This window comes from Cervus elaphus, chromosome 21 (genome assembly GCF_910594005.1).
Source record: "Cervus elaphus chromosome 21, mCerEla1.1, whole genome shotgun sequence".
Lineage (NCBI taxonomy): Eukaryota > Metazoa > Chordata > Mammalia > Artiodactyla > Cervidae > Cervus > Cervus elaphus.
The window spans coordinates 52,688,721-52,699,521 of record NC_057835.1 but is presented as its reverse complement, the minus strand read 5'-3'; the positions used below and the strand labels follow the sequence as shown (position 1 = coordinate 52,699,521).

Below are 10,801 nucleotides of genomic sequence, written 5' to 3'. Positions count from 1 at the left end.
TCATAAACTGAAGTGACATTAAATTTCCAACTCTGTGGGACATAAATGAATTAAGAAGAAATATTTCACTTTGATTTCCCTGGCAAGCTATGGGAAATTCCGCAGTGTGTGTCATGTGGTTATTGCCGTGAAGAGGCAGTCAGGCCTGCTCTCCTTCCATTGTCACCACTTCAGGACGTAAGTAACCATGACAGCATTCATTCATCCTTAAAGCTTTTAAGAGAATTTGAGATTAGGGTTGAGGAGAAAACCCAGATGTTCTTCTAAAAGTTAGAATTACACAAAAGAGGAAAAGAGGAAAAAAGACACATTCATAAGACAGACTATGCTTTTGGTGAAATACAACAAATTCCATACTTATAAAAGTTAATATATGTTACTATTGTTGAAGAATTGGCAAGAAAAGATTTTCTCTTAAATCTGGTTACACAGCACTTAATTTTCTTTACAGTCAGGAATCAGAGCAATGATATTAGAGCTAATTTGAGTACATACTGAGGAAAAATTTCGGTAACAAGGGAAATAATAAAAGTTTAGGTGACAAGGAGAATATATGTATTTTGCATAGCCTGGGTACTGGAAATTTCCATAGGAGCTGTTTTTAGATAAAGTACTTTTATGGCTCAAAAATCTAATGTTTTTACCTTATATACTGGCCATTTACTCTGTGTGAATTTCTTTTCTTTTTTCTTTCTTTTTTTTTTAACAAATAAATTGTTGTATTTCAAAATGTTTTATATATTTAGGTTGAAATAAAAGGTCTATTTTTATTAAAGTGAGAAAGAGGCTAAGTCAAAAGTAGAAATAAATGATAAACTTTCAGGGCTTTGGGAAATCTATTGACAGATGTTTGTTCATCAGCATATATATCCTTAACTTGAGCACATAGCTTGGCCTTTATTACTTATGGAACAGGAACTCCATGGTAAGGTTTTCAGCTTTTTTCTTCTTTAAAAGGGAAAGAAAGGAAAGATAAGCTGCCTTATTCTGATTGAAATTTATACTGATGGACTGAAAACACTTCAGAGATAAAATAGAGGTTCAGTTCAGTTCAGTCACTCAGTCGTGTCCTACTCTTTGTGATCCCACGGACTGCAGCACACCAGGCCTCCCTGTCCATCATCAGCTCCCAGAGCTTACGCACACTTATATCTATCAAGTCAGTGATCCCATCCAAGCATCTCATCCTCTGTCGTCCCCTTCACCTCCTGCCTTCAATCTTTCCCAGCATCACGGTCTTTTCCAATGAGTCAGTTCTTTGCATCAGGTGGCCAAAGTATTGTAGTTTCCTCTTCAGCATCAGTCCTTCCAATGAATACTCAGGACTGATCTCATTTAGGATGGACTGGTTGGATCTCCTTGCAGTCCAAGGAACTCTCAAGAGTTGTCTCCAACACCACAGTTCAAAAGCATCAATTCTTTGGTGCTCAGCTTTCTTTATAGTCCAACTCTCACATCCATACATGACTACTGGAAAAACCATAGCTTTGACTAGATGGACCTTTGTTGGCAGAGTAATGTCTCTGCTTTTTAATATGCTGTCTTGGTTGATCATAGCTTTTTTTCCAATTATAGGTAAAGAAGACAAATATATGCCCTCAAAACTATTAATAAAGTAGGCAAAGCCAATGAAAAAGGAGAGATACTCAGAACAATCCCAAAGATGAAAAACAAGATATTTTTCTGAAAACAATTTAAAAAAAAGTTCCATGTATGACTTTTTAATGGTTAAATTTAGGGAGTAAAAAAATGTTTCATTTTCAACAAGAAGCTGTGTGTATGTACTACATTTTACTTCTTATACTCTGAAGTGTGGTCATAACATCCAGTGGTCTAAATCATTTAAAAAACCCTTTGTGAATTCAGAGAAGTGCACAGATACATTGTCATAGACATTCTATTCTGGGCTACTGACTTTATGGAATGAGAAATGAGGCATGATTGTCATAGGAAAGTTGATGAAATTTGCATGTAAATTGAAAATTAATTTGTAACTTGTTCATTTTTGTTGGTGCATTTCATTTATTCCGAGCAAAGATATATGGTGAAGGAGAGTCCTATTATAAGGTGATTTTTCTATAGCTTTGCCAAAAAACATTCATATGATCTTTTGAAATGAATATAGTACAATCTCATATCAAATGAGAAAAACTTCCAGCACCCTTGAAATGTAGACAGGAGATAAATGCTCACATTCACAATACCTATTACTGACATATATCTACTGCAGACTTAATATTTACTGAGTCCAAAGAACATACATACAAATGTAAACTGATTTGAGTACTTTCAAAGTTCTCAGATTCTTACCATCTGTTGTTGCAGTGTGTATATATATATATATATATCAGACATATATTTCTTGCTTGCTTTAATGTAGTAAGTTACAGTCTGTTTTATTGGCCATACATATAAAAAATGTGTGGCAAATAAAGTCAACTTCTAAAAACACATTCTGGAGTTATTTGAAAACATAAATTCGTATAGAGAGATAGACTTCTATCATTTATATATATTGGGAGACAGATACCTTATTTTTCTTATGATTTGTATGAGAAACCTCAGCCTTATAGATCTTAAAAGTTTAAGTATCTTACATGAGCTTTGAGCTCTCCATGGAACAAATGATGGCAACAATGGAAAAATGAACCTGCACATCAGTGCAATGCATTTTAGTATACCACATTTATAAACCTACTAGTATTCTCCCTGGAAAGTACCTTTTAGTATACAGGGTATTATGTTCATATTAGAAAAGCTAAAAGTTACTATCAATTGAACATGAAGATTCTCTTAATATCAAAAACTAGACACAAATTTGGAATCCTGCACATAAACTGGTTTTGGGGTATAGAAGTTCTTAGAAGATGCACCTGGTCAAATGTTTCAAAGCATTAGATATGCTAAGATTGAGCTACATTATTCTGCCTACCTGGTCACCATTATATCAAAAAGTATTCTTTTTCTGGTATACTTTTAATTGAAGTTACAGTACTTTCTAAAAACTGAGAGTCAAAATGTTTATTTAGAACCATATTCAGCTATTAAGATATTTTCTAACTAAAATGAATCATTTATATCAGTTTCTCCCACTAGTCATTGTTCAGTTTCGGTTCTACAGGAGACATTTCAAAATAAATAAAAAGTGCAATGGAAAGTAAAACCACTACCCTGTCTTTAAAAAAAATTGTTATATTTGACATGATACATGTTGTAAATTGACGGTGTGTAACATACTACTTAGACTTCTGTATATATTGTAATATGATTTCCATTGCTGCTGCTGCTGCTGCTAAGTCACTTCAGTCGTGTCTGACTCTGTGCGACCCCGTAGATGGCAGCCCACCAGGCTCCTCTGTCCGTGGGATTCTCCAGGCAAGAACACTGGAGTGGGTTGCCATTCCCTTCTCCATGATTTCCACTGAAGCAATATTTATCAGACTGTTTGACTATAGTATGTACTACTGTGTATATTTATTACACTGTGCCTGAGATATCTATAGTTTACTTACTGTTTCAGAAAAAAAAAAAAAAAGAATGCTTCATGAATTTGCTTGTTATCCTTGTTCAGGGACCATGCTAATTTGTATTCTAATTTTAGTCTATGTGATGTGGACGTGAGCACTTGATATACTACCTTGAATTACTGCAAATAATATAAACTCTAATGTGAAGGTAATATATTAAAAGTCAAGGTAGAATTTTTAATTTTAATTTTATAAACTTTTAATTTTATAAACTTATTAATTTTAATTTTAATAAACTCTTAAAATATGAAAAAATCAAGGTAGTGGACTGTGATAACTGGTAACTGGTACAAAAATATAATTTATTATGTGTTTCTTAATTTAGAAGCATATTTAAAAAAGAAAAAGCTGTAGAATTTCAGTAAAATATCAGGGAGGATATTTACTGAAAGAAAACCAGTAATGATGTGATTTTTGTACTATATATATATATATATATATATATATATATATACTTTTTTAATATTTACTCTACCTGCTCTTTTCCATTTTGTTCCTATCCACCTCCAATAGGAAACCAAACACTTTAGTTTCTGGTTTATCCTTCCATCAATGTCAGAAAATACATTCTCAAAAAAAAAAGATGCAGGCTTGTTGAAAAACACAGATGCCAAACTGCTAAACTGAAGTAGCTATTAACAATTTGAGCAGCAAAATAAATACAGTAGACCTTGATTTTTACCCAGAAAACTGAAATAATTGTGAATTCATTAATATATAAGTACCAATCTTAAAATATATATATTAATCAAAAAGAAAGACGATACGTGTAGAGTGGAAGAAACAAGAGGATCAACATCACCAGTAGTAACAAAACAGAAATTTGAGCCTTGTGAAGTGATATGTCAAGAACTCGACATTAGCCCTGTGATATTCTTGACAGGAAAATACATAGTAGTGAAGTCTCACACTCAACCAAATTCACTTACATTAGACACAGTGTTATCATTGTTCTTTGAAAGTGTCTATGTAATGAAATACAAAGTTTGAGTAGTGTACAGACTAAAAGAAACTAAGGAGAGATAACTAAGTGCAATGAGGGATCCTGGATTTTATATTGGAGCGAAAAGAAAATGTTAGTAGAAAAACTGTTGAATGTGAATAATGTCTTTACTTTAGTTCATAATATTGTACCAGTGTTCATCTTCTGGTTCTAACAATTATACTTTGTTATATAAAATGGAAATATTAGAGAAATCTAGAGGAGGGATATATGAAAACTCTTTGTAGAAATTTTTAACTGTTCTCTAAATCTAAAGTGAAGTTTAAAAAAGCTTTAAAAATATCTATAATTTTCTTGTGATTCAATTGCTTTATTAATATTTATCAAAACTGTGGGTAGCTTTAAATATATAATACCTTTCATGCCAAAATTTGAAGTGGGATCTAGTCATTTGATTCCAAGTTCAATAATCTTTCCTATACTCTGTGTTCTTCCAAATCTTCTAGGGATATTTTTGCTCAAAGTGCAATTGATTTGCTAATACATTGTACCTCAAGTCTATTCTTAGGCATTATAAAATATGAAGCTCTTTTTTTTTTTAAAGAAAGTTCATATGCCCCCTATTCTTGACTCCTCTAAAAATAACCCATAAACTCCCCCATTTAATTTTGTGGTTATCCAAGATTTATTTTTAAGAAGGAAGTAGACTCTCCTTTTTTATGTAGATCTTAGAATTGGAGAGCAGAGAAAAATCATTTAGAATATTTTTATATTTCTTTCCTATTCTAAGCTTGTTCTTAAAATTGGTGGTTTCAAATTATCTCTGTGGTTTTATAATATTCTTTATGCCTCTTTTAATGACATTAAAAATCTCTAATAAGATAACATATATTTTTAAAAACACTATCAATAGAGAACAAATAATTATTAGTGCATATAATGAAGAATTTCCTCCTGATTTCCAAAATTAGCGCTTTCATTCTTCAAGCCATGTTTAAGATCATGCTTTCTTATGCTAAATTATGAAATAATAGTATCAGGAATTACTGGATACTCTCATTTTGCATTTTGATTTGGTGCATTTTCCAATGCCACATTTTTACTTGTTTGGTAGATTGTTGCTTAAATGTTACCAGTGCCTGTTAAAACATGCAGAAAGCTAAGCTCACAGTTACATGCTGAATTTTATACAGAGTTCTATAGTGATGCTGCTACTAGTATTGATCTATTAGTTTATAGCAATTAATAAAGTCAATATATTGCTGTGTTATGCAGAAAGTAATCATTGGCTTAAAAAATCATCATTTGAGGATTCATCAGTAAAATAAAGTTTTTAATAAATTAAAATTCTAGGTTTGGAATCATTAGGCTAAATTTTCTGAATTTATTTCCTTGAGTCTTGCACTATAGCATCTGTAATGCCATCCTTTAAGTAATTGATTTTGCATGTGCTTCATTCCCATTTTGATTTGCTAATTGAGAAGATTACAATTGTCATTTTAACTTAAAACTTAAAGTGAAGTTACTTCTAAGAAGGATCCTGGACAGAAATACACAGAGACAAATCCATTTAAACAGCTCGTTACTTTGAGAATCCCACAGAGCTGAACTCAATAGGATCTGTTGATAATGCAAACCCTGGGGACATACTTATTAGCCCACCTACCAAATGGACTGTGTGTGTGTTGTGAACTCTGTGGGTTAGCAATGGCCAATAATTTAAAGCTGGTAGAAGAGTCACTCTAGACATTTAAAATGCAGTTACCTACCCTTTTCTGGCATTTAAAATAAAATGAGTCAGTGTAAAGTTGGTGAAATGGATTTGAGACTCTCCAAAGTGATACATGAAGTTGTCATGTGGTTTTGTAATTCCAAGTTTAAGTTAAATATGAGTGTTTAACCTTTCAAGGATTACCTCTTCTTGCCAAGGTGGAGATGAGGGACATCAAATGTCATCAAATGTCAATTGAGTGTTTATGGTTCTTGGTCTCCAGAAAGAAGAAAGTGAAAAGGGTATTCATTCTGTCTCAACTGAAATGTGCACAAATAGAATAATTTCCAAATGGCTGATATAGGTAATAATGATGATAGAATGATGAAAATATAAAAACTATTTTAAATTTAATTACAAAAAGAAATAAAATAGAAGGGACATGTTTAGATAGGGTGTGGCTGTCAGAATTTCAAGAAACAGCCTCTGAAAACTTGTGCCCTCATTGACGTCCTCAACTCTATCTTCATTCTCTCTTCCTCTGAGTTAGAGAATGTTAAGTGTTATTTAGCTTACTGTGTTAACTTTGTATGTATACTAAGGAAAGATGTAAACCAAGTTAAACTTCGTTTCACTCTGTTCATATGTGTACTATAGATAGCAGAATTTCTAGGTAGTCACATGGGATTTGAATTTTAAAGTATTTTAGACATCAATCCCAAATTCACCCATTATTTTTGTTCTCTTGGTCATTTCACTGGGAATCTAGGAAACTGTAAGTAAACCTAAATTTTTCAAGTTATTGTATTACTTGGAAATCCAGACAGTGAAATTCCCCATCCTCCACCATGGAAAAATATTACAATATATTAAATATCATAAGATATAAATCACAGAGGATTTTCTAATGCAATTTACATAAAATCTGCAAGCTTCATAATAAAAAACAGTTAAGGAAAATTTGACAACAGTGCCGTTAGAACAGGCATAAGGGAGAAGCTTATTCACAGACTCATTTACAAGATGAAAGCACAGGGACTCTAGACTCACAGAAACATTTTGTTCTATATTGTATAGTTGTGGTAACAAGATTAGTTACTGGCCAATTATAACTCTTCTCTTTATCATCCCCCAAACAGGATATGTGTGATTTGAAGTCCCCCTTTACGTGATCTTTAATACTTACCTCCATGTCTATGTTAGTGTTTTCAGTCTTAAGCCATAGCATTTTTTAAAGTAAGAAAAAAAAAAAATAACATCCTCAAAAACTAGTTTTGCTTTAGTTTGGAATTATTAGAAATACAGTTTATGTGGGTTCTTTTGTTCTTACTATAGTATCCACACTTAATATTTTGGTGTTAATGGCTATACTTTCAAAGACTTACTGTGCATCAAGAGTTGTAAATAGATTGACATGAATCAGCAATGGATTTACATGTATTCCCCATCCCGATCCCCCCTCCCACCTCCCTCTCTACCCGATCCCTTAATGTATGACAAAAACCACTACAATATTGTAAAGTAATTAGCCTCCAACTAATAAATGAAAAAAAAAAGAGTTGTAAATAGTACTTTGCTTATGTATTTCATTAAGTCTTTTTGGTAGCTTATTTGATCACTTTTATATAAAATGAAATACTGAAAATGTGATGTCGCACAACTAGTAAAGGGAGGAAGATTTAAGTCCACACCTGACTGATTGGTTCCCCTGTGCTTTTTAACATTTCATGAGTACATAAATTTTTAAGAAATTAGATAAGCAATTAGATTAGCATTCATAGTCCTTAAAATTGGCTTTCAAAGACTCAAAGGAAACAGTTGTTGGTGAACTGTACATTTTTTCTTCTCCATTCTAAAAAAAAAAAGAAAATAACACAGAATTTTACTTGCAGTGCTGCCAGCTGGGCCTCTTATTCATAGCCTTAGGTTGACCAGCATATAGATGATTAAAATATTGTTTTCCCATAAGAATATTGTGATTTCTGGACTAGAATTTTTATAGTTCTAGAGAAAGTCTAAAGTAGTGATCACAACTCATGTTGTCTGACACATTTTTGAGGAATTCCTCTTTAACTAAAAGAAAAATATTTGCCTCACTTCTACTTGAACATGAAATACAACTATTAGGTAAATTGTACTTGAGACGACCATGGAGGTGAAATTACTGGCCCATAGAATGCATCTCCTCATTTTATCTCAATTTGTGATATAAAAGTTCTTTAAGTGATTGGCTCCATATATATCATTTTATTATGATCCATCACTATTATCTCCCCTATCTGTAAACAAACATGTGGCATTTGAAAGATAACATCACATCCTATTTTGTCAAAAAGTCTACCTTTTTTGATGACTTCTGAAATGCCAAATAAGGGGCTAAATTGTTTGGACTGTTTCCTGTAAACAGTTCTAAGGTTGAAATGTAGTTGTTCAGGTTCTCAGTTGTGCCTGACTCTTTGCAACTCTATGGACTGCAGCATGCCAGGCTTCCCTGCCCTTCACCATCTCCTGGAGCTTGCTGAAACTCATGTACATTGAGTTGATGATGCCATCCAACTATCTCATCTTCTGTTGTCCCCTTCTCCTGCCTTCAGTCTGTCCCAGCATCAGGTGGCCAAAGCATTGACACTCCAGCTTCAGCATCAGTCCTTCCAATGAATATTCAAGGTGAATTTCCTTTAGGATTGACTGGCTTGATCTCCTTGTCACCCAAGGGACTCTCAAAAGTCTTCTCCAGCACCAAAGTTTGAAGCTATCAGCCGTTAGGCACTCAGCTTGTTTTATTGTCCAACTCTCACATTCATATGTGACTACTGGAAAAACCCGAGCTTTAACTAGACAGACCTTTGCCAGCAAAGTAATGTCTCTGCTTTTTATATGCTGTCTAGGTTTGTCATAGCTTTTCTTCCAAGGAGCAAGTGTCTTTTAATTTCATGGCTGCATCACCATCCACAGTGATTTTGGAGCCCAAGAAAATAGTCTGTCACAGTTTCCATTGTTTCTCCATCTATTTGCCAAGAAGTGATGGGACCAGATGTTGTGATTTTTGTTTTTGAGTGTTGAGTTTTAAGCCAACTTTTTCAATCTCCTTTTTCATCTTCATCAGGAGGCTCTGGACTAGCAAAAATGCAGTGCAGCCATCATTTAAAAGATCAAAGAGATAATTGAGTTGACCAAATTTCATTTTTTAATGCTTCTTCAGGTTTTTCAGTTTTGAACACAGACTGCCATATCCACCTTCATTTGAGTGAAGAGTGAGCATTTGGTTCTAGTTTGTTGTTATTCAGTTGCTAAGTCATGTTCAACTCTTCTGTGACCCAGTAGACTGTAGCCCACCAGTCTCCTTTGTTCATGGGATTTCCCAGGCAAGAGTGGATTGCCATTTCCTTCTCCAGGGGATCTTCCTAACCCAGAGACTGAGCCTGCATCTCCTTCATTGGCACGCGGATTGTTTACAGAAGCCACCACAGAAGCCCCTGGTCCAAGTTAGGCCAATGCAGTTTTCTCCTCCTAGAATTTAAATATGACTAACAGAAGCTGATTCACTCTGGAGATAATACCCTGGTGTCCCATAGGAACCACCTGTTTGTTTCCATTATTTATATCCTTTTCTTCTGTGAACTATCTTATATTCTCTGTATTCTTATACTGTATTTTTTTTTTTTTACCAATTTAGATTGTTTTTGTTGACTAACCCCTCCCACACACCATAATCCTTTAAATTTCATATACCCATCCACCATTAATCTTGTATTTTCATTCCAAAATTGTCACATGATGATGTATTTAATTCTAAAATATCTCTGCCTTGGGAATGGTCAGTTGTCATTGTTTGCATTACATCATAGTTTCTCTAAATCAGTGATTGTTTGTCCTTTTGAAAATAATAATTTGTTAGTCATAGAGGGAATTTTGGTATTAACTTGAATTTTAGTGTCTAATTCCAGTCTAAATAAACTTGTATCACAAATTTCTGAAACTCAAGCAGTTATTATATATTTACAGTTCCTGGGCTGGACCCTTTGCCATAAAAGACAGATCAGAATTTTTGTGTATAGCAATGGGCTCTGGTCACTAACAATATTTCATCTACAAATTTTAAAATATCACATTTTTATAGGTAGCTCTGATGATTTATCTTTTTTAATTAAGATTATACAATTTAAAAGGTTACTTTTCACTTGCAGTTATAACAAAATATTGATTATATTCCCCATATTGTACAGTACATCCTTGAGCCTACTTTATATCCAGTAGTTTGTACCTCCCAATTCCCACCCCTGTGTCCCTCCACCCCTGCCACTGGTAACCACTAGTTTGTTCTGTATGTCTGTGAGTCTGCTTCATTTTCTTATATAGAGTTTGTTGTACTTTTTAGATTCCATATATATGTGCTGTCATACAGTGTGGGTTTTTCTCTGTCTGGCTTATTTCACTTAGCATCCATATGTTGTAAATTGCAAAATTTTGTTCTTTATTATGGCTGAGGAGTATTCATAAATATATATATTTTTCTATGCTTTTGTGGTCTTTTATCATCCATTTTTATGTTTACATTTTTTATTTGTTGCTGTCACTAGATTCTGGGACCTTACAGTAGGAATTATAATTTTTAGATTT

At 33.4% G+C, this 10,801-nt stretch overlaps 1 pseudogene; it reads right to left on the bottom strand.

The window, feature by feature from the left end:
- Positions 1-3,526: 3,526 nt before the first annotated feature.
- Positions 3,527-3,625, bottom strand: LOC122679692 (annotated as a pseudogene).
- Between the last annotated feature and the right edge of the window lie 7,176 nt (positions 3,626-10,801).